This window comes from Cupressus sempervirens, chromosome 8, assembly GCF_028749045.1.
Source record: "Cupressus sempervirens isolate cs-2001-9-10 chromosome 8, ASM2874904v1, whole genome shotgun sequence".
NCBI lineage: Eukaryota > Viridiplantae > Streptophyta > Pinopsida > Cupressales > Cupressaceae > Cupressus > Cupressus sempervirens.
The window spans coordinates 782,242,728-782,268,146 of NC_143125.1; the positions used below are offsets into that span (position 1 = coordinate 782,242,728).

Consider the following 25,419-nt stretch of genomic DNA (forward strand, 5'->3'; position numbering starts at 1 on the left):
TTGTATGCACTACATATTAAAAATTTCCAATCATTGATCTGTATGTGGTTTGCTCTACCACTTTGGAATCATCATTTTTGGAAAGCTTATTTCTAGTAGACATAGGGGTTTCAACTAGTCTTGAGTCTTCCATTCCAAATTTATTTAGTATCTCCTTGATATATTTAGATTGAGTAATGTACATACCATCTTTCTTCTACTAGATATGCAATCCAAAAAAGAATTTTATTTCTCCAAACATAGACATCTCAAATTCTTTACTCATTTTTTTTTGAAAATTTCTTGCATAAGTCATCATTTCCTATGAATAAAGTGTCATCCAAGAATATTTTTGCCAACATAATCTTCTTGTCTAGTCTTTCTTTGATATATAGACTACTCTTGTCATTTGTTCTTTGAAAACTAATATGTACAAAGTAGTTATGAAGTCTTTCATACCAAGCTCTAGGAGCTTTCTTGAGACCATATAATGCTTCATGTAATTTTCAAATGATATATCTTTCGCTAGGATCTACAAAACCTTTAGGTTACTCTATGTAGACTTCCTCATCAAGAATTCCATTCAAGAATGCAAATTTTACATCCATTTGATAAATTTTGAATCCTCCATGAGTTGCATATGCTATTAAAGTTCTAATACTTTCTAATCTTGATTTCCTTAGTCTACATACTATGTCCTTATCTTTTGTCGAAGGATATCCTTTAGGCTACTTAATTTATACCTCTTCTTCAAGTTCTTCATTCAAAAATGTTGACTTGACATCCATCTGAAATACTTTGAATTTCTTCTATCCTACATAGGCTAATAATTATCTTATAGCTTCTATTATAGCCACTAGAACATAAGTCTTTGCATAATCTATTCCTTCTTGTTGTGAGTAACCTTTACATACCAATCTTTCTTTGTTTCTTACAACTTCACTATGTTCATTCATCTTGTTCTTGAAGACCCATTTAGTTCCTATCATATTCTTTTCTATTGGTCTAGGGACCGATTCCCATGTCTCATTCTTTTCTATCTCATCCAATTCCTCTTTCATATCTTTCTTCCAATAATCATCTTCACATGCTTCATCTACATTCTTAGGCTCAACTTGAGATATCAACACTAATACATTTGGCATCGATTTGCGATGGCTAAGTGTCGCAATTGCGACGGAAATGTTTCGCCACTATGACAGTAGTAGACATCATTGTTTTTTAGTCGCAAATTATGATGTCTATCCTTAGATGTCACAATTTTGATGCCTATCTATCACAATTTCACCATTCTAACTTGGTACGGCTCCCATTGCAATGCATGCGGATCTTGTTGCAATTGTGACATCTTCCCCACGCATTGTGACAAGGTGGTGTCGGCATTTGCCCACAGGTTTGCTGAGGCAAGAGCCTTTCCAGTTCTTTTGTAGGCGTCGCACTTGCGACGGCCTTGGAAAATTGCAATGGGGACATGACGGTGCTAGCGGCACAGTAGCATTAGTGTCGATGCCACTGGTCATCGCAATGGTTCCAAATGTGTCGCAATTGCGATGCAAAGTCAGGAATTGCTACGATGTCACTATGCATGTGACGCACATTTCATTGCAATGCGTGGGCGAATGTCACAATTGCGACGTCTGTGGTTAGTAATATGGTGGGGTCACTATGGCGACAATGCCAACTGCCATCACCGCCACAATGGCCCTGCCACAAGCATGATGCATCATGGGGTATATGAATTCATATGCCCCCCAGGTGATAGAAAACATGCATTCTTTCCAAACGACAGCAATCTCTTTTAGTGTTGCAGGTGTAAACAAGATATCCCAACAGGTAGAAAATTTGTCAAATGTCAATTTCATTTCAGAAAGTCTAGAAAAGAACACAAGTTTTGGCCAATCATGCAGTAAATCTAGATCATCAGCAGATCATGGTGCATCATGCTTGCGACGAGGCCACTCGCGCTGCTGCCACAGCGGCCCTGCCGTAAGCATGATGCATCATGATTTGTTGATGATCTGGATTTACTGCATGACTGGCTAGAACTTGTGTTCTTTTCTAGACTTTCTGAAATGAAATTGACATTTGACAAATTTTCTACTTGTTGGGATATCTTGTTTACACTTGCAACACTAAAAGAGATTGTTGTCATTTGGAAAGAATGCATGTTTTCTGTCACCTGGGGGGCATATGAATCTTGTACATGGTTTTCCTTTGGATGTCCAATGTTCAATGACACCCTCTTCTTTAGTTTAGAGCCATTATACTGAGATTCAAACCCACCTGCTATTTGAATGCTAGTTTTCTTATCTCGTATATAGAATAGCATGTAAGCTTTCTAGGAAAGTACACTTTTCTCACTGATTGAATAGACCTAGAGTACAAAATGTCATAAGAATAACTTCAATCAGTCTAAGAAACTTTGGTATAATTAGTGTTACCAAATAAAGAAAAGGTTCTACATAAAATTGTAGTTCTTTTGTGTATCCTATTATACACAAATTATAATGAGCTTGCTCCACAAAATTAAACATGTCTTCACAACTGTAGCAAATGTATACCTAATTATCATCTAAAGCATGCCAGATGCATATGGATGAACGAATAAAGTAGAAATAATGACCAGAATGTGTGCTCTAGCCATCATGAACAAGAACACCATAAAGAGTGTTCTTAAAATTGCCCTCCTATGATTGATCAATAGACAGAGAAACTAGAATATCATTCAAATGTGCAATATTTATTAAAAAACTAGTAGATATTACAAAAACTATATTATTAGATTCCACTGAAAATGTGATCCACTGGCAAATAATATTGTAAGGGCTACTTACATGTGAACTGCTAACAAATGGTTTGAGATCCAACGTACAACCAAAGTCTACTTTTTTGTCAATTTTTCCTCCAGATCCAACTACACTAAAGCGCTTGAGATGAATTGCAAGAACATGTGGTGATTTATCAATTTTGAGTTGTTCTAGAGCCTTCACTTTTACTTTGCATCGTTCACATTGATCTCTTTTCACACCCCCATCTAACTGCTCTACTATTGTGTAATGGGATAATGCTTTCAACAAGGAATCTGCTCGAATGATCTCTAGGCTCAAATCTAAGAAAGGATCAAATTTATTTGAGCAATAAGAACATTGTGTGCACTTCACCTACAAGCTAGATTAAAGCAATTGTTAATGAATAAAATACTTTTCTAAGACTATAACCTAGAGTTCCCAGCATAAAAATAATTTTGAAAGGTTTAAGTGACTCAAAAAAGAAGAAATAATGACCAAAATGTGTGCTCCCACCATCATGAACAAGAACACCATAATCAATCATTTTCTAACATCTTTTTACCCATTGCACATCAATGTAGTATTGCTATTTTTTTATTCATGTTATGCATGGCAAAAGCATACAGTAAGTGTCACATCAAAGTTTTCATTGGTAAGGAAAAACCCAACAAATTACCCACCATATTACATGGGCCTAAGGAAAGATTTATGCTTGACCAAAGGCAAGGCACCTACAGCTAAAAGTCAGGATGATTGAACTGGAGTGAATAATGACTTTATAGAAAACACTTTGAAAACTTGTTAAGAAAATCTATCAACCTGCAATAAGATTGTATTAAAACTAGAATTATACAGATCCATATTATTAAAACTTAAAATACCAGTCAGTATTAGGTGTTCAAAAAAGAACATTCCGAACACCTCTTGGAATGTTCAGGGCCTCCATAACCTTTGCTACAATAAGAAAGAAATCTAAATAATATTAAATCTTTTCTGAAACTCCAATTCACAAGGATGTATAGTTATGTTCTAATAATCAAATACTAACAGTAAAAAACGCAAAGCTAAAATGGATATGTCACTAGTTTTTCTCCATTCATTCATAAAACAAGCTTGATACTAAAGTGTAAGTGTTTTCTCTTTAAATTATATCATGCTGATCACAAATACTAATCACAGATTAGTTATCCAAAAGGGTGCAATAATGACAGAGGAGCCAAATACTAAAAGATGCAATGAAGAGTTGCAATTCTTCAAATGATATTAAAAAGGCATCAATAACCAATCCAAGGACATTATTCAAACAGAAGATTACTTTATATTCTATATAGAAATAAGTGGTAGTAATCCACTAGACATCAGAAAGTCAGATCCTATGAGTACAATGATAAAGATCAGGAATAGTGACATATATATCACATAAGTAACAAGAGTTACATCAGAATTTGCAATAGTACAGATCACCCATCATTGGGTCATCACCATTACAAAGATATTATATCAGACAGAGATCAAATAAATATCCAACATCTTTACAAACCAAATAGAATCAATCATATCACATTTCAATAAGGTAGATATCATATACAGTGAATAACTTTAGACTAGTATGGTACATATCACTTTTACATTATGATAAATCTGTAACAGTGATTACTTGGTCTTGCAAATTGCTCTACAGAAATTCTAATGATACTTATTGCAGATCAGTAATCAACATTAGATCATCAGGATCTATGACATTAGGTCATTTAGTTGACTATCACTATACTTCCAACTTCAATATATATAATCCTTGTTTAGTATTTGATATTGATTGGATTGGGAATTTTCACAAAGTCATTTCCATCATTATTGGAAGTGTTTTTGGTTATCAAAGTTTGATTGAAGATATCAAAACTACTTAAAAAAACATTTGCATATTGTCCATCTATATTATTTACCAAAGATCAGTTGCATCTCTCTAGCAGTGAATTAAAGAATATATTAGAAGCATGGGTGATATTACTTGTACATAACATCAAGATACATGCACAATTGCATTGATATATCTACCCCAAAAAAATATTGTCATTAATACCTAACATTTATTTGTGGCAAAATAAAGAATTCAATATTAGTAATAATAGAAAGAAGTTTATTGTGATTTAAAATATAAGGATTTAGTCACAGACCCTTAGGAGTCATATAAGGGAACATCAAACATTAGCTCTAACCTCAAATAAGGGATTATTAACAAGCTGAAAGTTATCCTTGTTTCTGAAGTTAAATCTCTCTTCTTCCAAACTTTCCTTGTTTGATTTCTTTGGACAATGTTTTAGGTCATAGGTCTCAGCTAGGTTGTCCACTTTATCATTTCTTCCTTTGTCTTTTGGTTCCTTGAAGTGTTTTATTCCTAAACCTTGATTTTCTATTTTTTATGTATTCATGAACATCTATCAACTTATCATTTTTTCACTTATATCAATCCAAGGTCCTACGATATATAGCTATTGATCTATTCTTGCTTACTGTCTTGTTACCTCATCCTTAAAGGACTTCAATGCTATATGTTGAGATTTTTGACAAGGTAAATGCGAGTGAAGTTCTTGAAGCAATATTTGAATTACAATACTTAGTCTAAACAATGTCTCCTATTTAATTTTTTGCAACTTCTCTCTTTCTTGTGAAGCTATCATCTTGGCATGCCTAGATATTATAGAGCTCTTTCAACATCTTCAGCATGATCCCTCAATTTCCCTAGTTCTTTGCTTGCCATAGTTTCATCAAAACATTTTCTCAACTACTTGTTCCTATCCTTCACTATCACATATCTTTTTCTATCTTCCTCGAGGTGATTATATTTGACACACAATGTATTTTTTGATTGACTGACATTAGAAATATTACTCTTCTCATGGACAAACACTGACATGCTAGTCAATGTCATGTACTTTTTAAAAGGTGAAGGATAATTTTGATCAACATCCTTATCTCCAAGCAGCTTCACATAATCTGAATGATGACCCCTAGATTCAATCCCTACTATGTCATCCTCAATGTATGACATTGAGATGCAGTAAGAACAATCTCATAATCATCATCAATCCATGTACTCATTTCATTTGTGACAGAAGAAGGACTCAAAAAATTAACTGCTTCTATTCCTTCCAAGTATCAAAAACTATTTTCTCTCCTTGTATCTTGTTACCACTATCTTTGAGAGGGAAAGGTTCCTAATAAAAGAGGAACATGGTGAAGCAATGGAAGATGTTTTGATAAAAAAGGATGACGCTTTGAAGCAAACAACTAATGAGAATGAGGTTGAGGAAAAGAACCTAGAAAAGGATGATATGAAGACAAGTTGTCCATTTGAAGGACAAATAACAAATGAGCAGCAATCAAGTGTTGAAGAGCAAGGAGAACCTCACACCAAAAAGGTTCAAAAGGTTGAAGTAGAGGTAAAGAGAAAGGATGTTGATGAAGACAGAAAAATCAAGTCTTGAAGGGCTTCAGGGAAAGGAGATGATTGGAACAAAGATGAAAAGTACAAATGCTGATGTAAATAGCAAAGAAACAAGGCTTGGAGAAGAAGATATGATATTGATTGGTTCTATATGGTGTCCATTGAAAGTTGGACAAAGAAAATTCACAAAGACAATGATGACTGAATCAGATAGAATAGCCACCAACCAAGAGTTGGTATACCAAGGCAAATGGCAAGGGTGTGAAGACATGTTGCAGACAGCAGTAGAGGTCTCAATGTGCAAAGAGAAGGATGAGAAGACAATGGAGATGAAGAGCCAAGGGAAGGCTAAACAAGGTGATTATATTCCAAGCATGGAGAAGTATGAAAATATGATTTATTTTTGGTTAGTTATTCTAATTTTGTTGCAGGCATATGAGAATATGATGGAGATTCCTAGTGTGGGGAAGATAGCAATAATTGGGAAGAGTTATGTTCTAGAAGGAGCTTGTTATTGCTTCTTGTTTCTACCTATTGTTAGTATCTTATTGAGCTTCACTTTTTTTCAAGAATAGTTTAATATTCTCTACTAAATAGGGCCAACCATGTGAACGTGGAAGCTCATTTGGCCCCACCCCCCTCCCCTGTTAACATCTAACATTCATTCATTCTTTCAACCATTAATAAAATGTAACATTCAATCAATATCACATGATAACATTCAATCAATATCCCATGATAACATTCATTAACACATTAGATTCGTTAACATGCAACATTCATCAATATTTTGCATTAACACATAATTCATGAACATTCATTAGCACATAATTAAATTCATTGAGACATAAAATTCAGTCATTATCAATTAAGGCATGTAGATGACAATCATTTCTTTTTTTTCTTTCTATTTATTTTTTCTATGTAAGCTCTAAGAGGAGCATCAGTGTCATCATCAATTCCCCCCTCATCAGTTGTTCTATTCTCTGTTCTTGATGATCTCAAATTCCTATGCTGTTGTAAAGGGGGGTCCTCTGCAATAACAAATAAAAGAGTTAAATTAAAAATAATTTATTATAATTGTTACAAGTATTTAACTATTTTAAATAACATAACTGTAGCGCTCTTTACTTGATCTGACCACATCATTTTGTCTAGACTTAACATCAACACGGTCATGAACATCGACCCCTTGATCCTCTACAGTTGCTATACAAAATGTTTCTTTAATCCAAACACCAATTGCAATTGCATATAAAAAATTTAATATCAAATGTATACCTCCACCACTGGGATGCACATCATGTGAACCTTCGGCATCCACAGATTGTGTAGAAGGATTGTTAGGCTGCATTCCAACATCCTACGCATTGTTATCATTGCTTGCTTAAAATAGATATACTCACTTTATATTGGAACTTAACATCAAATAGACTAATTGGTAAAGTATTCAATTTGAAATATATTTAATTTAGCTTATTTACCTGTGGCTCAAATGCATCATTATTAGAACCTTCCACACTGACTTCAGCTCATAGCTGTTCAGCCACAGCTCTATAGCCTTGTTGGAAGCCAATTCTCTTATCCTCTTCTATGAGGCATCTCTTGAACTCTAAGCCCTGCATTTTTGCGTGGTATGGTGAATTTTACTTGCATTGTTTCATCAACCAATGGAGGGTAGTTAAAATATCAACAACAAATCATCTATATCCATCACAATATAATAGGAGAAACATTGAGCAGTTTTGATGGAGCAATCTACTATATAAATGTTGTGTGTTTGTATGCTTTATAACCTTTATCTTCCAATATCCAATGGCTCCTTATAGGCATTAATACAAAGAAGCCAACTGTCAAAAACTATGGCAATGATAAAAATTTTGAAAAATAAAATTGTATTAGGTATAAATAAAAAATAGTGAAGAATGGTGTAGACTTGTAGCCAGAAGATAACATAGTGAAAATTGATGAGCTCTTTGTTATCACCCACCTCAAAGAAATGTGCATATCAACTCCAAGTGTCAAATGCTAGCTATAAGTGCAACAATGCAAGTTTTCATCTGTGTAACTTGTTTTTCTGCTACAGTCAATGCTGATACATCCTGCTTTAACATAAATAGATTAGTCACCAAACAAATTATCAAGAGACCCTATGGTCATTGTCATGATTATTTGCTAAGCCAATTTTAACATCAAAGCCTCTAATATGAATATAGAGGATCATAACTAGATCCCATATGATTGTCATAGAGTGAGATCTGAAACATTGTGATTCAAAAAACATATACAATCTCTTCTAGAAACAACATCAAGTAAAATCTTGGATAGAAAAAAAATTTTTATGTATAATAAAAAGTTGTTTTTAAATAAACTTAAGAAATTTTTAGTTTACCAAAGTTTTTGCTAAGCCCACATTTGGCAACTATGTAAGGAACTTCATATGATGCTGCAAGGAATGTGTTGATGAAGCCAAAAAATGTGATTTTTTGATTAATCACTAATTGCCAATGTTCATGATTATGTAATTGTGAAGGACATGTCTGAATTGTTTCTACTCTAATTTACAATCAATTTTCATCCTATCACTGTGAAAAATGGTAGTGTGATGTTGCTTGTATTGCAAAAGGGATGTTGCTTGTCAATCTTGCTGAGGGTACTAACCCCAAATTCACAAATGTTCTTCCTTGCAGCAAGCTGCTCATAGTTTCTCTCTCTGACTTAGCTTGATCTGTACCAACTCAAAAAGCATTGTGTCTAATTACATGAATAACATCATTGAAGGCTGGTTTCACATGAACAGAAGTAGGAGCTTTTGCATTGATCTGGATCGTGCACTTCTCCTTTGTTCTATCACAGTTTGCATCATCCCTATCTAAACCTGAGCTTGATGAGGTGGACCTTTCTAAACACAATCCATATGGGCTACTCTCTACTCTCAAATGACAACTTTCTTCCCCAAGAATTTTTAAGCAAGTACCCTTAACACGCTATTTTGCAGCGGGTAGCAAATTTTCAGAAGGGGCTATGGAGAACTCCGCAATTCGATCAAGTTTGGGTGCATTAACTGATACATCAGGAGATTGCATAGCTCGAAGCCCTAAACATTTTTTTCTATCAGAATACCACAAAGTGGCAGCTTTAGAAACATAAGGTGACTCAGTAGTTGCATCTTCTAGAGTAAGTTTTGATCTCTCAGTGAGTGCTTCAATTCTTCCAAATGAAGATGTTGATGAGCGTGAAGTTAAAGAAGATTTTCATGGCCTAGGTGTTACAAATTCATTATTAACAACTTTTACTTTAGGTGTTCCATTCTAAGGACTATTAGTAATGAATGTAGGCCATGAAACTGATGACTTTGTTGGTAGGGATAGGGAGGCCCTACGACTAGAAATACCTGGAGTTTAACCTGGTACACAAGATGGACGTTGAGATTGTTTTGTGTGTGAATATTTACCATCCAATTTTGGTGTCAAGACAACTCATGGTGAAGGTTCTCCATAAGGTAGCTGTCAAATTTATGACTCAAGTTAACATTACAGTTAAGATAACAAAAGAAAATTGTAGAAATAATAAGAATTTGGAACTTACAGATTGCCTGCCTTGAGTAAGATGTGCCTTCTTTACAGAATCTGTTTTTACTCTAGGAGTGGGAAAAACTCGATCAAGTGTCTGAGGGCTTCCCACTCCAACAATCTCTTTTGCAAGTCACTTTGTTGCATTTGTAGGAGAGCTTTTCTTATGAACCATGGGGTGCTTTACTTCTTTATTTCTATCTACAAGACTTTCTGGATTTTCTGCAAGAAAGCTATGGCCACAATGCCTATCCAATGGAACACCCTCTGAACACAAATTTGATTCCTCTAGTTCTTGCACAACTGAATATTTATTTTAAAAAACCTTCTTGGAAGATTTTAGTAATTCCTTTCCTATGTATGAGAATGTACCTTCACTTCCAATGTTATGTGAAAGGCTATCCTGCAATGCACTATCTCTAGCATTCACATAATCACAAGGGGGCCTTACTGGACAAGTTAGATCACTATTACTAGAACCTTCTCTATCACAACTGCTATTTTTTTCATCTATATTTTCCTGTTCAAGATGGTATCCACCCCTCAAGACCCTATCTGGGGTCGGATAGTGAACACAGCCAAAATGTGTCCTTCCTTTAGCAATGTAAGGCTGAAAATGAGGATGCCTCAAGTTAGATACTATAGACCTTCACAATCAGGGCCATACTTTCATAACTATGCCAGATATATAATACCACTGCATTTTTGTGTAAGATACATGCAACCAAATGTACTTTTTATTACTCTTTATAGGATAGCTGAGATCTATGTGTACAATATCCAACTTCTTTTTAGTGGTAAACTTCTTGTTGTGAAAATAAGTTCTATTATGTTTTGCTAAAATGCACTCCTTGCAAATTATGTTAGTAAGCTTCACAATCTTTCACAAATCTCTAACAAAAAATACTTTAGTAGTCCTCTCAATGCTATCAAATTTTATATGACAAAATCTTTTATGCCATAACCAATTGTCATCTACCTTTGCAACCAAACATGTCATTTCAATAGGATTCAACTAAAATAAATTACCTCTAGATCTATTTCATGTTTCAATTACCTTTCCATCTTTATCTTTGATCATGCATGTCTTTTCTATTAACTATAATTGTAACCTTTGTCTACTAGTTGTCCAACACTCAAAAGATTGTGCTTTAAACCATCAATGAAGTATACATCCTCAATATTGGTTTCATCATCAAGAGTTATAGATCCAATACTTTTTACTTGGCATGATGCATTGTTCCCAACTTTGACAATTCCTCCCTCTAGACTTTTGAAGTCAACAAACTTGTTCATATCACTAGTCATATGATGTGAACAACCACTATCAATTATCAAATTGGATTTCTTCTCAACATGTGATACCAAAGCTACCTTCTCTATACTTTCTTCTTTAATTGCCACAAATCCAATTTCATCATTGCTAGCATTTAATGTTTGTTCATCAGAATCATTATCCTCATTTGCATACAAAAATTATCTATATTTTCTAGGCTTATGATTTCCTTTATAATTTTTTCTCCCTTTTATGACACTTAGATGCATAATGACCATATTCATCACAAGTCCAACACTTAAATATTTTCTTACCTCCCTTTTTCCTTCTTACTAAAAGAGCTACTTCCTCATCAATTTTCCTTTCTTCTTCAAATTTACTACTACTAGCAAAATCTCCTCTAGCACTTGTGCTTCTTGATAGGTTAGGTTGAATATTCAAGGCACTAAAAGTCATCTCTATTCTAGTCAATTCTCTAGATTGTCTCAATTCATTCTCAACTACTTCAAGTCTTCCAAGAAATGTCTCGTTTCTAAAGCCTTTGGTACATGATATCAACAATAGTATCATCTAAACTACTAACTTGAATGGTGGCGTTAGAGTCTTCAATATTTTCCATATAACTTCATCATCTTCTTTGTTTCCTTCTTGAGCTTTGATACCTACAATAATTTTTGATATCCTACCTATAGATGTTCTTATAGATTCATCTTCCATCATCTTATCATCTTGAAATGCACAAATCCAACTTTGTAGCCATAACTTCTTAGAATGTGCATCACCTTCAAAACTATTTTCCAAAGATTTCCAAATCAAATGTGAAGTAGCAAGTGATTTTACCAAATTATACTCAATTTTAGGAAGTATAGTCAATAGTGATTCCCTAGCTCTCATATCACACATGAAAAGATCTCTTTCTACTTTAGAGAAACTTTTCAACTCCTTTTCTTCAATAATTGTCTTTCTCTAATTTTGTCAAGATTCAATATCTCATAACCATACACAACAAATGTGTCTTCATATTTTCCTTCTACTAGTCATAGTTTGTTCCATAAAACTTGGGACTATCTTTCCTAAACATGTTCGCCATGGATCTCCCAAAGTTGTTAAACTTTTTCTTCAAGGACCTAATGCTCTAATACCAATTGTTAGAAATAATAGTCCACCATGATAACTTGGGGGGTTGAATCAATTATCCAACAATTAAAATATTTATTATCTTTAAACATACTTAACCATTCAACCAAAGTAAAAAAAAAACCATACAAAGATGTACATAAACAATTACACTAGATATGTTGACTAGGGAAAACCCTAGTGGGAATGATGCCCATAAGATGATGTACTAATATAAATATTTATTGTTAGAGGATAGACCTTGTTAGGAGTCTATTAAAACATTTAGTACACTAAGTCCTTGTTAGGAGACTTTGAATCCCTATTAGGAGATTCCAACCTTGTTAAGAGTTGTGAAATAATGTATGCAAGAAGAGCCCAATGCCCAAACATGCAATTTAAACTACAAGAAGAGCTCACTGCTCAAACAAATAATTTACTGCTATCTTCTTCTTTCCTCTATACTTTCCTCTATCCTATCAAGAAAACCAATCACTACCAGACTTTGTAGAGCAAGTCATGAACCTTGGATCCAAATACCAAACCTTAGATCAATCAATAAAACCTTAGCAATGAAGTTTACTTCACTTTTGCATTGCTCTGCTCAAATTTACATTCCACATTTTTTGCTTCTTATTGAAAATTCATATTTACATATCTCTATACCATGATAAAGGAAAATGTCCTTCCTTTATACCAAGCCCATAAAACAATTCCTAAGTTATTAGTCTTTCTCAATTAATTATTATAGGACCACACTAAGAACACATTACACATAGTGATAACCTTAATATTCTGCCTTGCAACTTGAATAACTTTCTATACATGCAATATTATGATGAGAAAGCTTAGCCACATCATCCTCAATATGTCTTCTTCATGTGCTCAACCTCGATCCTCATGATATCAACTCCTCTAAGAAATACAACATGCTTACCAAAACATGCCTTTGTAAAATCTATGTCAAAACAAACATCACCAAAACTTACATAACTTCTTCTAGACTTATCATTTCTACTTCCAACATTAACTACATATAATAGATACTGCAAAGTATCTCCGATAACCTTGGGTGGTTATCACGCTCAACTAGTTGTCTAAGCCAAGTTAATCTTTCCACTATTCTTTTGTTAGATACTATAGGAGACATCAAACATGCTATGTTGGCATCAATGACTAACTTAGTAATAAATGTAACATATCATCATCAAACCACTCTTGCCAATATTACCAATCTTCCAACACATAGAGTTGAGAAAAGGTAGAAATATAGCCTCACAATTAAGAGACTACACTTGCAAGAGTAATGCCAGACTTGGACAAATCTAAGATGAAAAAGGCTATTAATAAGTATAAGGGGAGATTTTCTCAAAAATACTGAGCTTTTAATATTTTGTAGAATAAAATTGAAGTTTTTATTTAGCAGAGCACAAAAATATGGAAGGTGATCTATGCATTGACAACATAAAAGGATATTGAGTAGGCACCCATGGAAGTAGGTGAAGACAAAGTAGAACAAGAGATAGTTGAATTAACTAATGATTAGTCTATGAAAGAAGTACATGGGGAAGATACTACAAAGGAAAAAACTAAGGAAGAGCAAAAAAAAGACTAGAATGTACCAAAAGTACACATGTCAAGTGTTAGTCCATAAATAGATATAGTAAAGACTAAGGATGTCTTTGATAGTAATGTTGATAACATCAATCCCCTTACAAAAGAGGATATGTAGAAAATATTGACTAATTCCACCACCAAGGCACAACTATGTAGTCATCCTCTTTTGGTGAGTGTGGATAAGATTGAGAAGAAAGAATTAGCATCTATAGGGGTGAAAAAACAAGCATTATTCATTAACCCCCTCCTCAATCTATAGAGGTGCAACCTACAATGTCTATTATAGTATACCAAAGGAAGGACACAATGTCCTCACATATCAGCACTAGGGTACAAAATATTTTAGTACCAGCAATTAAAATAATTGACAAAGAAGGGAAACCAATCCAAATAGGTTAGGAAGCTAGTCCATCACCCAAAACACAAGAACAAGGTGGAGAAAACACTACAGAAAAGGAGAAGGATTGGACTAAAGATTCAGTCTTGACAATTGTTGGTGAACAAATTATCCTTTTTACAATTTATCAAATTTACTCTACACCCAATCTTATAGAAAGAAAAAAACTATTCACAATAATTGATAAAGTGTCATTTAATCTAAATTTCTCTCTAAATTTTCTCGAGGTAAAGCTCCCTCATCAGATTTACAATGAATTTAAGATTACTTTTGCACTTTTTCCTGAAAGTGTCTAAGGGTCTCTCAACTGCTCTTTGGCAACAAGGTAATTATCAATACAAACTTCTCAACAACGAATAAATTCAAACTAACATGTGCAAGAAATGCACTTCAAAGAATGAATCTTCACCACAAAATCCAATATTAATTAAGAATTAAATTAAATGAACTTACAGCAAGAGAACAATGATCAAGATTTTCAAATTCCCAAATCACATTCACAAAGTAATAATGACCCAATGCTTTGAACACCAAGTTTCAAAGTTCAAACCCAAAATTCTTCATTTATGTATATTAAACTTCCATACACAAAATCTTTGAAAGAAAAAACATCCATATACTATCTCAAATCACTATTTTTAGATTATCTACTTTAACAATGTTAGTATCATCTACTTCTATCTAACTATTGCTTAAACTAAAACTAGTCAAATGCCCCATCATCTATAGTTTTCAAATTTGAAAAGGGCCTCCATCAAAACCCAACCCTTTCAGTTAATACAATAAACCATTATTTAAAAAAAAAAAATAGTTATCAAAATGAAAAGGTTTCAAAATGCAATGGTTCAGTTTTCAGCATCTTTGTTAGTTGTGTCTTCCTCCCTAATAGTTTGATGCACTAGCTTCTAGCTTTGAAAAATAGCCATGAACTCTTGTGTTGTATGGGAGTGAGGATTCTTCAAGCTCATCAATCAGGCTCTACATGCATCTTTCTACCACCTGTACTCTTCCACTTTGAGATTTTGTCGTGACATTAGATTCTTGTTGAGGCACAACATGGATTCAATGCTAGCTAGTGCAGTGAAGTCATCAGCTCTTGGTGGTTCACTGTGTCTAATTTGCTCCACTACTTCATTGAAAAAAATTTCAACACTTCAACGTCCATGTTTCCTTCATCAAATTGTAAGATGATTGTTTGATTCACAATTTTGATGTCTTTTATGAGTTCCTCGTGCATCTCTATGATCCTACTTTCGATACCTTATGCCTCCTTGATTGTTTCCTTGTAGATGGCTTCCTTCTAGTTCATGTTACTTTTTAGAATGAACAACATGCAAGAGTCCACATTTGTCATAGGTTTCTTATTCAAAATTTTGAGAACTTTGAATCGTTCAAATTTTGTTACCTGATAAACCACTACTTGGCAATGCCCTAGCTCTATCTCCCATCTTGGGACTAAGGTTTGAATCTCCCCTAGTAGTGTTTTAACTTCTATGTAGACACTAGTAAATTCAAAGATGAATTTATTACCTTCTTTAGTTATGCTATCCACCCAACTCTTCATGGCATCAGTCAGTAGCTTTTGGTTTTGACCTGCTTCACTAACTCTTGACTCTCAGTCAAACTAGGATCAATCGACTATGGAACCTAGACAATTGGTGAAGCTCCAAGATGAATCAGGGAATCAATGTATGCCACCATGGCTGTTATCATCCCCTTCAACTCTTTCTTTTCCTTTCTATCCTTTTTTGATTGTATGAGCATGGGATCAGCTAAAACGAAAACAAGTTATTGCCAGTGCTCCTATTGATGGTCCCCAATTCAATAGAAGTGGCCTTAAACCCTTCATCGTCAATGTCTCTAGATTCTTTCTTCTTCTTATAAGTGGTCACCTCTATAGTAATTTTCCCTATCACTAGATCCTTAGTAAGATAAGTATCCATTTTTATCTTCTTTGCTTTAGAACCTCTGGCTGCATATCTTGTGACTATATCCTTCACTGGTGTAGACACTAGTTCCAGAGTCCTTTTCTTGTTGATTGAATTTGACAGCCATGAAGTAATAATAGGGCTCACCGGCATCATTTGAGCATCTCTATTCAAGGTTAAAAACTTAGGTTGATCTACTCTAGGAGCTTCAATAAACTGGACATTACCATCTCCTCCATCAGAGAAATCTAGTCCATCACCTAAATCTTGCCCCTAGAATGCCATTTTTTGCTTCTAGGCTTTAAGTTGTTTCAAGGTTTTTGATTTGGATTGGGACCTTGTTCTTGGAGCCATAGTTTGCAAGTGGGAGGGAGACTTCTTTCTTTTATTTGAAACCAATGTATCACCTACAATAGGAGAAAATGGAATGTTAGATTGAAGTGGTTCAGAGGAAGAAATCACCTTAGTAGGAGGTTCATTTATGACTCCTCAACTCTTTCTCTATAACCAGTAATATATGTAGGTCAATATGAACCTAGCCCTCAAATTAATATCATCTTCCTCATCTTTACTCCATTCAACTTTGATGGACTTCATCTCATTTGATTCCTTCCAACTGGGTTCAATTATGTCTGAACCATCATCATTTATTCCTTCTAATTTGAACATCAATCTGAAAGAATTGAATTGCTGCAGGGTTAGCCTTGAATGGTCTTTCCTTAGGACTTCCTCTTCATTTTTGTAGTATCTCCAAAGATCTTCCAAATGTTGACTAGTTGAAGGGTTGATTTCCAGGCCGAGGATTTGGGCTGCATACCCCTTACTATTAAAGTCTCTTCTACTATGATAGAAGCCAAGATTGAACCCAAGTAGATTGCTTCCAATGATGGAAGCATTATCCATGTTTTTGTAAACTAATGAACCCAATTTGATAGGGAAGGTTGTTTCCCAATCCTCTTGTGGAAGATTATCTTTAACCATGGAAAAGAGCTATGTACATAACCCAGCCAAAATGAAACAATCCAGGGCATACCAGGGTAGCTTCACAGGTTCATCATCAAACCCACCAATTCTTAGGTATGTGAACCTGGGGAATTGGATGAAGTAACTCCCATATTGTTGAACTAGCCTCTGCACTTCAGGGGAAATCCTAGGCATCTATTTTCCTTTCAAGGACATATAGATGTTCTCCATCAATACATCATGCACTTTGCAAAAACCTTCTAGAACTTTATCCATTTGCAACAAGGGGCAATATTGATAAATGGTTATTTCTTCATTCCACACTCCATGGGGAAGAGAGGTGAGGTTACATGTGTAGGCAATATAGTAGGTCAAATATGAGACCATATAGAAAGCCTCGCGAGACTCTTTGGTGCATTTAAGTTGGGTTCTCAATGAACTACTAATAATTTCTGCCCAATCCATCCATTGTTCACCCTTTAAAATTATTTCAACATATCTATACATCCATTCCTCAAACAAGAGTACATCGGTTGAACCCTTCATTCTGTATAACAGTACAACTAGACCATGTTTATGGGGTTTCATGTGATCTTTAGTGATGATCTTTGGCAACCTAGACCCTCCTTCATAATTGACCTCAGTCCATTTTCTAGCAAGGGTATTGCAAAATTGGCTAGGAGTCTCATGGTATTCGACCAAAGCTTGTGTGGGTGAAAATGCTGCAAAAGTGTTTATTGTCAATCGAAAAATAGAAGCAATAGTTTCTCTTGTAATGGAGAGTATGGTGTTGCCATCTTTACTCACTATACTCTTACTCCTCACATCATAGTGGTCAATATAGAATTGTAGGAGTTCAGGACTAATGAAAGTAGGGGGAAAGGTGGAAACTTTGATTAATCCACTTGTTAATACTTCCATACACCCATTGACTTCATTAGCATACTCTAGGAATTCATTAGCATACTCTAGGAATTCTGCCTACAAATCCTCTACTTTTACCGCTTCTAAATTTTTATCACAAATAACTAATTTCTTACATTCAAGACTAGAAATGTTACCAAGGAAGTGTAAAATGACCTCATTCTCAATTAAACAAGCATGGATTTGAACAGATAAACATTTTGAAAATACACAGATTTTAGAACAAAACAAAGATTGTTAAGTTCTCACCTATTCTCCCCTGAAAACCCAATAAATTTCTCTATCCACTTTAACAGCTCCTTCTTTCCACTTTCAAATCTTTGCATGATAATTAAAAAGGAAACTGAATGAGTTTATTTTAAATAAAGTGATTTCATGTGGAAGTATAGGATGATCATTAAGCATTAATGAAACATCACCTCTCATTACCCTTCACACATTTGAAACCCTTGCTGCATGAGCTTTTCATTTAATGATTTTCCCCTTTTTGGCTTCATCAATAATGATTAACTTAATCATTTTCTCGAGCTGAAGATTTACACCACTTCCAATAATGATGGCTTTTTTTTCTTGGAAATAGAAATTTCCTTTAACTCATGATTCTCTGACAAGATCATAAATGGCCTTGTGTGATGATGGCACACCATACTTCTAGATTTGGAAATGTCAATCATATCTGTCGTGAACCACTTTGAACTACTTCAAATTGAGGTTCGAAGTGATTCAAAGTAATTCAAAATAAAGCAGCACTACATTGATGAATATTTCCTGCCAAAGAAAAGCATTTGCCTAAAACCTTATGTTGAACTACTTTGAACTACTTTGAACAGAGGTTCAAAGTGGTTCAAAGTGGTTCAAAGGAAAGACTATGACCACAGGTGTTTATGACTTCAACCAATCACTTTAGGAGATGATGAATTCATAGACAATGAGGGAAAGGCTCTAATCAACAATAGGAAAAAGGGAGGGCAAGGAAACTTTTGAAAAGATGGTGACTCTATATATGACTAATAGGGGCTCTAGCTGGGGACCGTGTATGTGGAACATATAGAGAAATTAGAAAATAGGAAAACAAATAGACCTAAACTAACATGAATAAAATGATAGGAAAAGGAAAACCTAACACAACAAAAAGACTATGTACACAAAAGGGAACTGTAGCACTTAGAGTTTGATCAGCTTCAAATCTTGCCCATTATAAGTAAAAGGAAGAATTGTTCCATCTGGACACTTCAAACAGAAATTTTTTGTGCCAACAACTTCTGAAATAAAGAAAGGGCCTTTCCAAAGAGATTCAAATTTTCCATGTGCTCCTATCAACTCCTTCCTCTTTTCCCACAAAAGAACTTCATCATTTTTGAGGAAATTGTGCAGTCATGCTCTTTTGTCAAAAATGTGCTTCACCTTCATCTGATGCTCTGTAATGTGATCGACCAATTTGTTTCTTTCATTCTCCAATTTATGAAGGTACATTATTCTTTTCTCCAAGGAGTCTTTAAAAAATTGATCTTCAATGACTAATTGCAAATTTTTGGTGGATAATTCCAGTGGTAAAGACACCTAGGCCCTAATCCCATATACCAATTCAAATAGAGCCATACCAATCACTCTTTTTGGTGTGATTTGATCTACCCATAATGCTTCATAGAGTCCTTTATGCTAGTCCTAGGAATTGTCAGACACCAAATTTTTAATTATGGCCACCAAGTTCTTATTGTTGGACTTTGCTTGCCCATTCCCCTGTCAAAAGTAAACTAGTGAATGAGCCAATGATACACCATGTTCATAATAGAAAAGAGATATCTCCTCAGATGAAAAATAAGTGGCATTATTCAATACTATTTTCTAAGGTACTTCGAATCTAACAAAAATATGTTCCATTAGGAAATCACACACCACTTGGGAGTTTTCCTTTTTAGTTGGGATCACTTCCACCCATTTAGTGAAATAATCCATTGCTATTAATATATAGCTATGTCTAGTGCTAGATGAGGGATTCAAAGGTCCAATGAAATCGATACCCCATTGTTTGAAAGGTTCATCAATAACCATAGGCCTGAGAGGTAGCACTGCTAATTAAGGGTGTCTAGTAAAAAGCTGGCATTTTTTGCAATTCTTCACATATTTATAAGCATCCTAGAACATGCCTAGCCAATAGAAGCAATTTTTGAGGATTTTGAAGGTAGTAACTATGGATGAAAAGTGCCCTCCACAAGCTTCTGTATGATAACCTTTCAATAGTTTTTCTCATTGTTTCGTGTCTACACACCTTAGGAAGGTTCCATCAATTCCTCTTTTATACAAAAAACCATCCGAAATCACATACTTCATAGCTTTCAATCTGAGATTTTGTCTTTCCTTATGATTCATGTTAGTGGTACATTCGCCATATTTTAGGAAGTATGCAATGTTTGAGAAGCAAGGGTCTATTAGACTGACCAGCAAAATGCTAGGAGTTTCTTCAGGTCATTCAGAAGAAGTATCTTTATTTTTAGCCATCAATTTACGCAAACCCTATCCCCTCACCAAAGAAGTAGGCTTAATAGTCAAGTCATATTCTTGAACCTAAGTTACCCATACTATCCTTTTGTTCATTCCTACTTCCTGTTGGGTTAGAATACGTTTGACTACTATTTTAGGTAAATACACAATAGAATGAGAATGTAAGATATAATACCTAAATTATTTTAATGCTTTCACTACTACAAACACATGTTTTTTTGTTTGAGTGTAATTCAATTCATGCTTTTTCAGTGGGACACTCATAAAGGCAATTGGGGCTTCATTACCTTCATCATTCTACTGAGTCAAAATACTAGATAACGAATGTTTAGAAGCATAGCAATAGATGATGAAATCCTTTTCAAAACTTGGACTTACCAACATTGGGGTGTTTGCAATGGCTATTTTAATATCTTCAAAAGCCTTCTTGCCTTCATCTTGCCATCTAAAAGGATGCTTCTCACTCATCATATTTAGCATGTATCTCACTTTTTTAGATAATTTTGGCACAAAACTCTTCAAGAAGTTAATCTAACTGAAGAAGGATTTTAGATCACTCCTATTAGTGGAAAAGGATAGATTCTGTATCACTTTTACTCTTTCTAGGTCAATTTTTATGCCATCTTGAGAGACTATATGCCCCAGAAGCTTACCTTCTTCTACAAAAAATAAAGACTTTTTGTGATTCAAGGATATACCATGATGTCTGCACCTACTAAGTACCTTTTCTAGATCTTCAAAGTGACATGCCCTCTTTTTGGAATACACTGTTAGATCATCTAGGTATATCACAATGATCCTATCCCTCAAATCTTTGAAAGAGGAGTTCATAGCTCTCTGAAAGGTGGCCCTACATTGATTAATCCAAAAGGCATTTGGTTATAGGTGAATGTGCCCCATGGGGTAATGAAATCTATTTTATGCTAGTCCTCTAGTGCAACACTGATCTAGTTGTATCCTAAATATCCATCAAGCATAGACATTATTTTAGATCTTGCCATAGTCTATAAGATATGATCTATGGTGGGAAGTGTGTAGTTATCCTTGAGGCTTGCCTAATTTAAGTTTTTGAAATCTATGCAAATCCTTATTTCCCCATTTTTCTTCCTCACATGAACAATATTGGCTACCCATGTAGAATGATGTATGGGGTATATTATACGGGCCTTCAACATTTTCTCCACTTCTTAAAAATGGCCTTAGATACCTTGGGGTTATAATTCTTGAGCTTTTTTCTAAAGGTGGTGGCTCCTTGCTTCAATGGTATATGATGTATGAACTCACCATTTCTGAAGTTTTTTAGATCTTCATACCCCACTCAAAAACATCTTGATATTGAATAAAAAGTTCAAATAATTTTTCTTTCTCTTTTGTAGAACAGGTGTGACCTATAGAAACCAATCTAGGATTTCCTTCAATTCCAATGTTAATCTTTTCATGCTCCTCTTTCTTTTCCCTTAAATTAGCATTGTTCTTTAAAGCGCTATCATCCTTTCTACCAAAAAGGTGTTCTAAAGAGACCAGACCTTTAGGAATCCTATTTCCTTTGAGTTGGATAATTTCCCTAGATTCTATTTATTCTTCTCCAATTAACTTCCCATCATGTTCAGACCCTTCAAAGAAAATTTTGGCAAAATCCCCAGCGCATTCTAGGAACTCTTTTAATTGGGTGTCATCATTAAAGATCTGCTAGTGATTAACATTATTTGGGACTTTGGGTCTGTAGATCATTTCAATCCTATAAGTGTCACTTTTAAACTCTAGATGGGGTAATAATAGTGATGCTAAAATAGCCAGAGAGTTAGCCTTTGTGTTATGAACACGAGGAATGAACTCAATAGAAAATGCTTCAAATGATTCAATTTCATCCCAAACTAAATTCCTGTAATGCTTCAGCCTATCATTTTTAATATAAAATTGGCTCTTTACCTAATTCATGATAAGTTCAGCATCACCTCTTACCTTTAGTTGTTTCACTCCTTTTGATTTAGCCTCTTGTAGTCCCAAAAGCAATTCTTTGTACTCAGTAGTATTATTAGTGTTATGAAAATCCAATTTGAAAGAAAAGGGGAGAACATCTCCTGAAGGTGAAGTAAGGACAACACTAGCACCTGACCCCAAATTTGAAAAACTTCCATCAAATTCAAGAGTCTAGAGGGTATCTTCACAATTCATTACTTCACTCACCTTGTATTGTTTCTCTGGCAGAACCACACAGTTTCCAAATTGACATTCTTCAAATAATATTTGTGCTTTAGGATTGTCTGAGGGCACCACTATATACTTATTCTTTGGTTAAGGTTCTAGCTTCACCCATTTCTTCCCCACAAGGATGTATGCTTCTGACCAGTCTAATTTGATGTCTCCTCCCATATCTTTACAAAAGGTTCTACTGAGGAGCATTCCATAATTGGCTGGAATATTAGCTACGAGAATTGTGAGCTTTACTCTTTTTTCAAGGCAAGCATATAGGACAGCTTGTACATCCTTTATTTGACCAAGTAAAGGTACTTGTTTCTCATCCATAGAGTAGAAACAACCAAAAGTTTTGGTACACTCTAGGCCAAGGGCTTGAGCAATGACTTTAGGCATGATGTTATTTGATGCCCCAGAATCAATGATACAATTATTGATCTTCTAGCCATTCAATAGCAACAAAATATAGAATGGGTCAAGTTTCTTCTCATCTTCTTCCCTTTAAATAGAATTTGCAACTGTCTCACTATAAGGAGCATCTAGATTGTTAGATGTGTCACCTATGAATTTTCCATTATTGGTAGAACCACCTTTTACATATTGAACCAATTTGTCTAATTCTTTAGGGTTTAGCTTCAAGTACTCAGTAGGAGAAATAGATATGGAAGAGGATTTGTAAAATTCAACAATATCAAAGGCTGAAGTACTAGCTATCATTTCTATTCGGGTCAAGATCCTTAGTTCAACAGCTTTTTCTAAATCAGTATGTAAAGGTTCTTTACCTTTAGAAGTGGGTGTATTTGAACTATTACTTGGGTAATTTTTTTGATTTCTCTATCCTCTAATCATTACTATGCATGCAGGATTTTTTAGGGTTGTGAACAAAGTGCCTCCTCTCCTTGAATCTGATTCATACTCTAGGAAATAAATGCCTAATTTTTCATTCTCTAGATTTTGTTCCTCGGGTGCTTGTTCTATGGCAATAGCATTCTTTACTAATTGAATACAATTAAGCCACTTAGGAAAATATTGCTCATCATGATTAGAAGTCATATAAAATGAACACATTGCGTCTTTGTTAGCCTCTTCAATTTGTAACCTTGTTGGAGGAGGATTCAATGTGGGGTTCTTACCAAAATTTTGAAATGGTGGTTGCCTATGCATATCCTAGTAAGGAGCTTGATAGAAATTAAAATTTTTGTTGTTGTTGCCTCTTTATCATCGCAACATCATTCATTAGTTTTTGAAAAATAGGATCAGTAGAGTTCGAAGAAGAAGGTGTTCCTAGTGTTTGAACATCTCATTTCCATTTCCCTACATTTATAAATGCATCTTCCAACTGAATAGCAAGTCTCTATGCAGTAGCTAAATCAGTGCATACATCTTTTATAAGATGGAAACTTATGTCAGGGTGCATGGCATTAATAAAGAATGACTTCTGATTCTCTGCATTAGGCCTAGATGCACTGGGAATTCTTTGTATAACTATATTAAATTTAGCTACTAATTCCCTCATTGGTTCATGCATTTCCTTCTTCATTTGGCTAAGTTGGAAAATTAGGGAACTTTCATTTTTAGGATCCTTGAACCTATCTTCAAAGGCATTTTTCATATCATCCTAGCTAGTAATCAAATGATGAGGAAGGCAATTAAACCAATCTACGATAGCATCAATTAATGTACGCACAAATAATCTCATAGAAACTTCTTGTGTGGGAACACTTATTACAACATAGGTTGAATGGAAGGCACTCAAGTGATCCTATATGGAAATCTTGCCATCCCCACTGAACTTGGGCAATACTAATTCGGTGGCTCCTTTGGGTAATGGGGCAGGGTTTACACCTAAGTTCAATGGTCCTATATTTTGACCCCATGGTTAATTTATGGCCATGTTTGGTGGTGGTATAACTTACAAAGGTTGGACATTGATAATAGCAGGAATAAGCATGCTCAAGGGAAGCAGAGACTATACTAAAGGTGAAAGCGAAGATTGTTTTGGTGGTGAATTAGGCCTACTTTGAGATTTAATAATCTTCTTTTTGAGGTTGTCAAAGTTAGGTAATAATTTTAGGTTCTTTAATGGCTCAAAGTTTTCATCAAGAATCCCCTTTTCTCTTCCCCGCTTGTGTATCTACGGGTAGCCAGTTTTGGGTGATTATAAGTTCAAGGTCTTGCTAGTGTTTGGGCTAATCTATTCATGATCACCACCTCTTGAACTTCTGGTACTCCTCTCAACAACTTAGCTTTTTCTTCTTCTCTCTCCAAAACAACCAATACTTCTTGGTATAGTTGACCACTTTTGCATAATCTCCAAGCAGTTGTAGCCAAATCCGAGATTATGTCTTCTTGAGTATCTTCAAATTGACTGTTTAGTTGTAGTACAAGGAAGACCTCATTATGTGGGCAAACCATCTTTATACGTCACTCTTCAATATTTAGGTTCTTTCAAAGGGACTCTCCCCAGCAGAGTCACCAAAAATCTGTTGCTGAACAGATTGTCCTTTTTACAATTTATCAAATTTACTCTATGCCCAATCTTATAGAAAGAACAAAAATATTCACAACAGTTGAGAAAGTGCCATTTAATCTAACTTTCTCTTTGAATTTTCCTAAGGTACAACTCCCTCATTAGATTTACAATGAATTTAAGATTACTTTTGCACTTTTTCCTGAAAGTTCCTAAGGGTCTCTTGACTGCTCTTTGGCAATGAG

The 25,419-nt window shown here is 34.7% G+C and overlaps 1 pseudogene; it reads left to right on the forward strand.

The window, feature by feature from the left end:
• Nucleotides 1–1,296: 1,296 nt before the first annotated feature.
• The window catches only part of LOC149544740 (DNA-directed RNA polymerase I subunit 1-like), a 74,890-nt pseudogene continuing 50,767 nt past the window's right edge, over nt 1,297–25,419 (forward strand).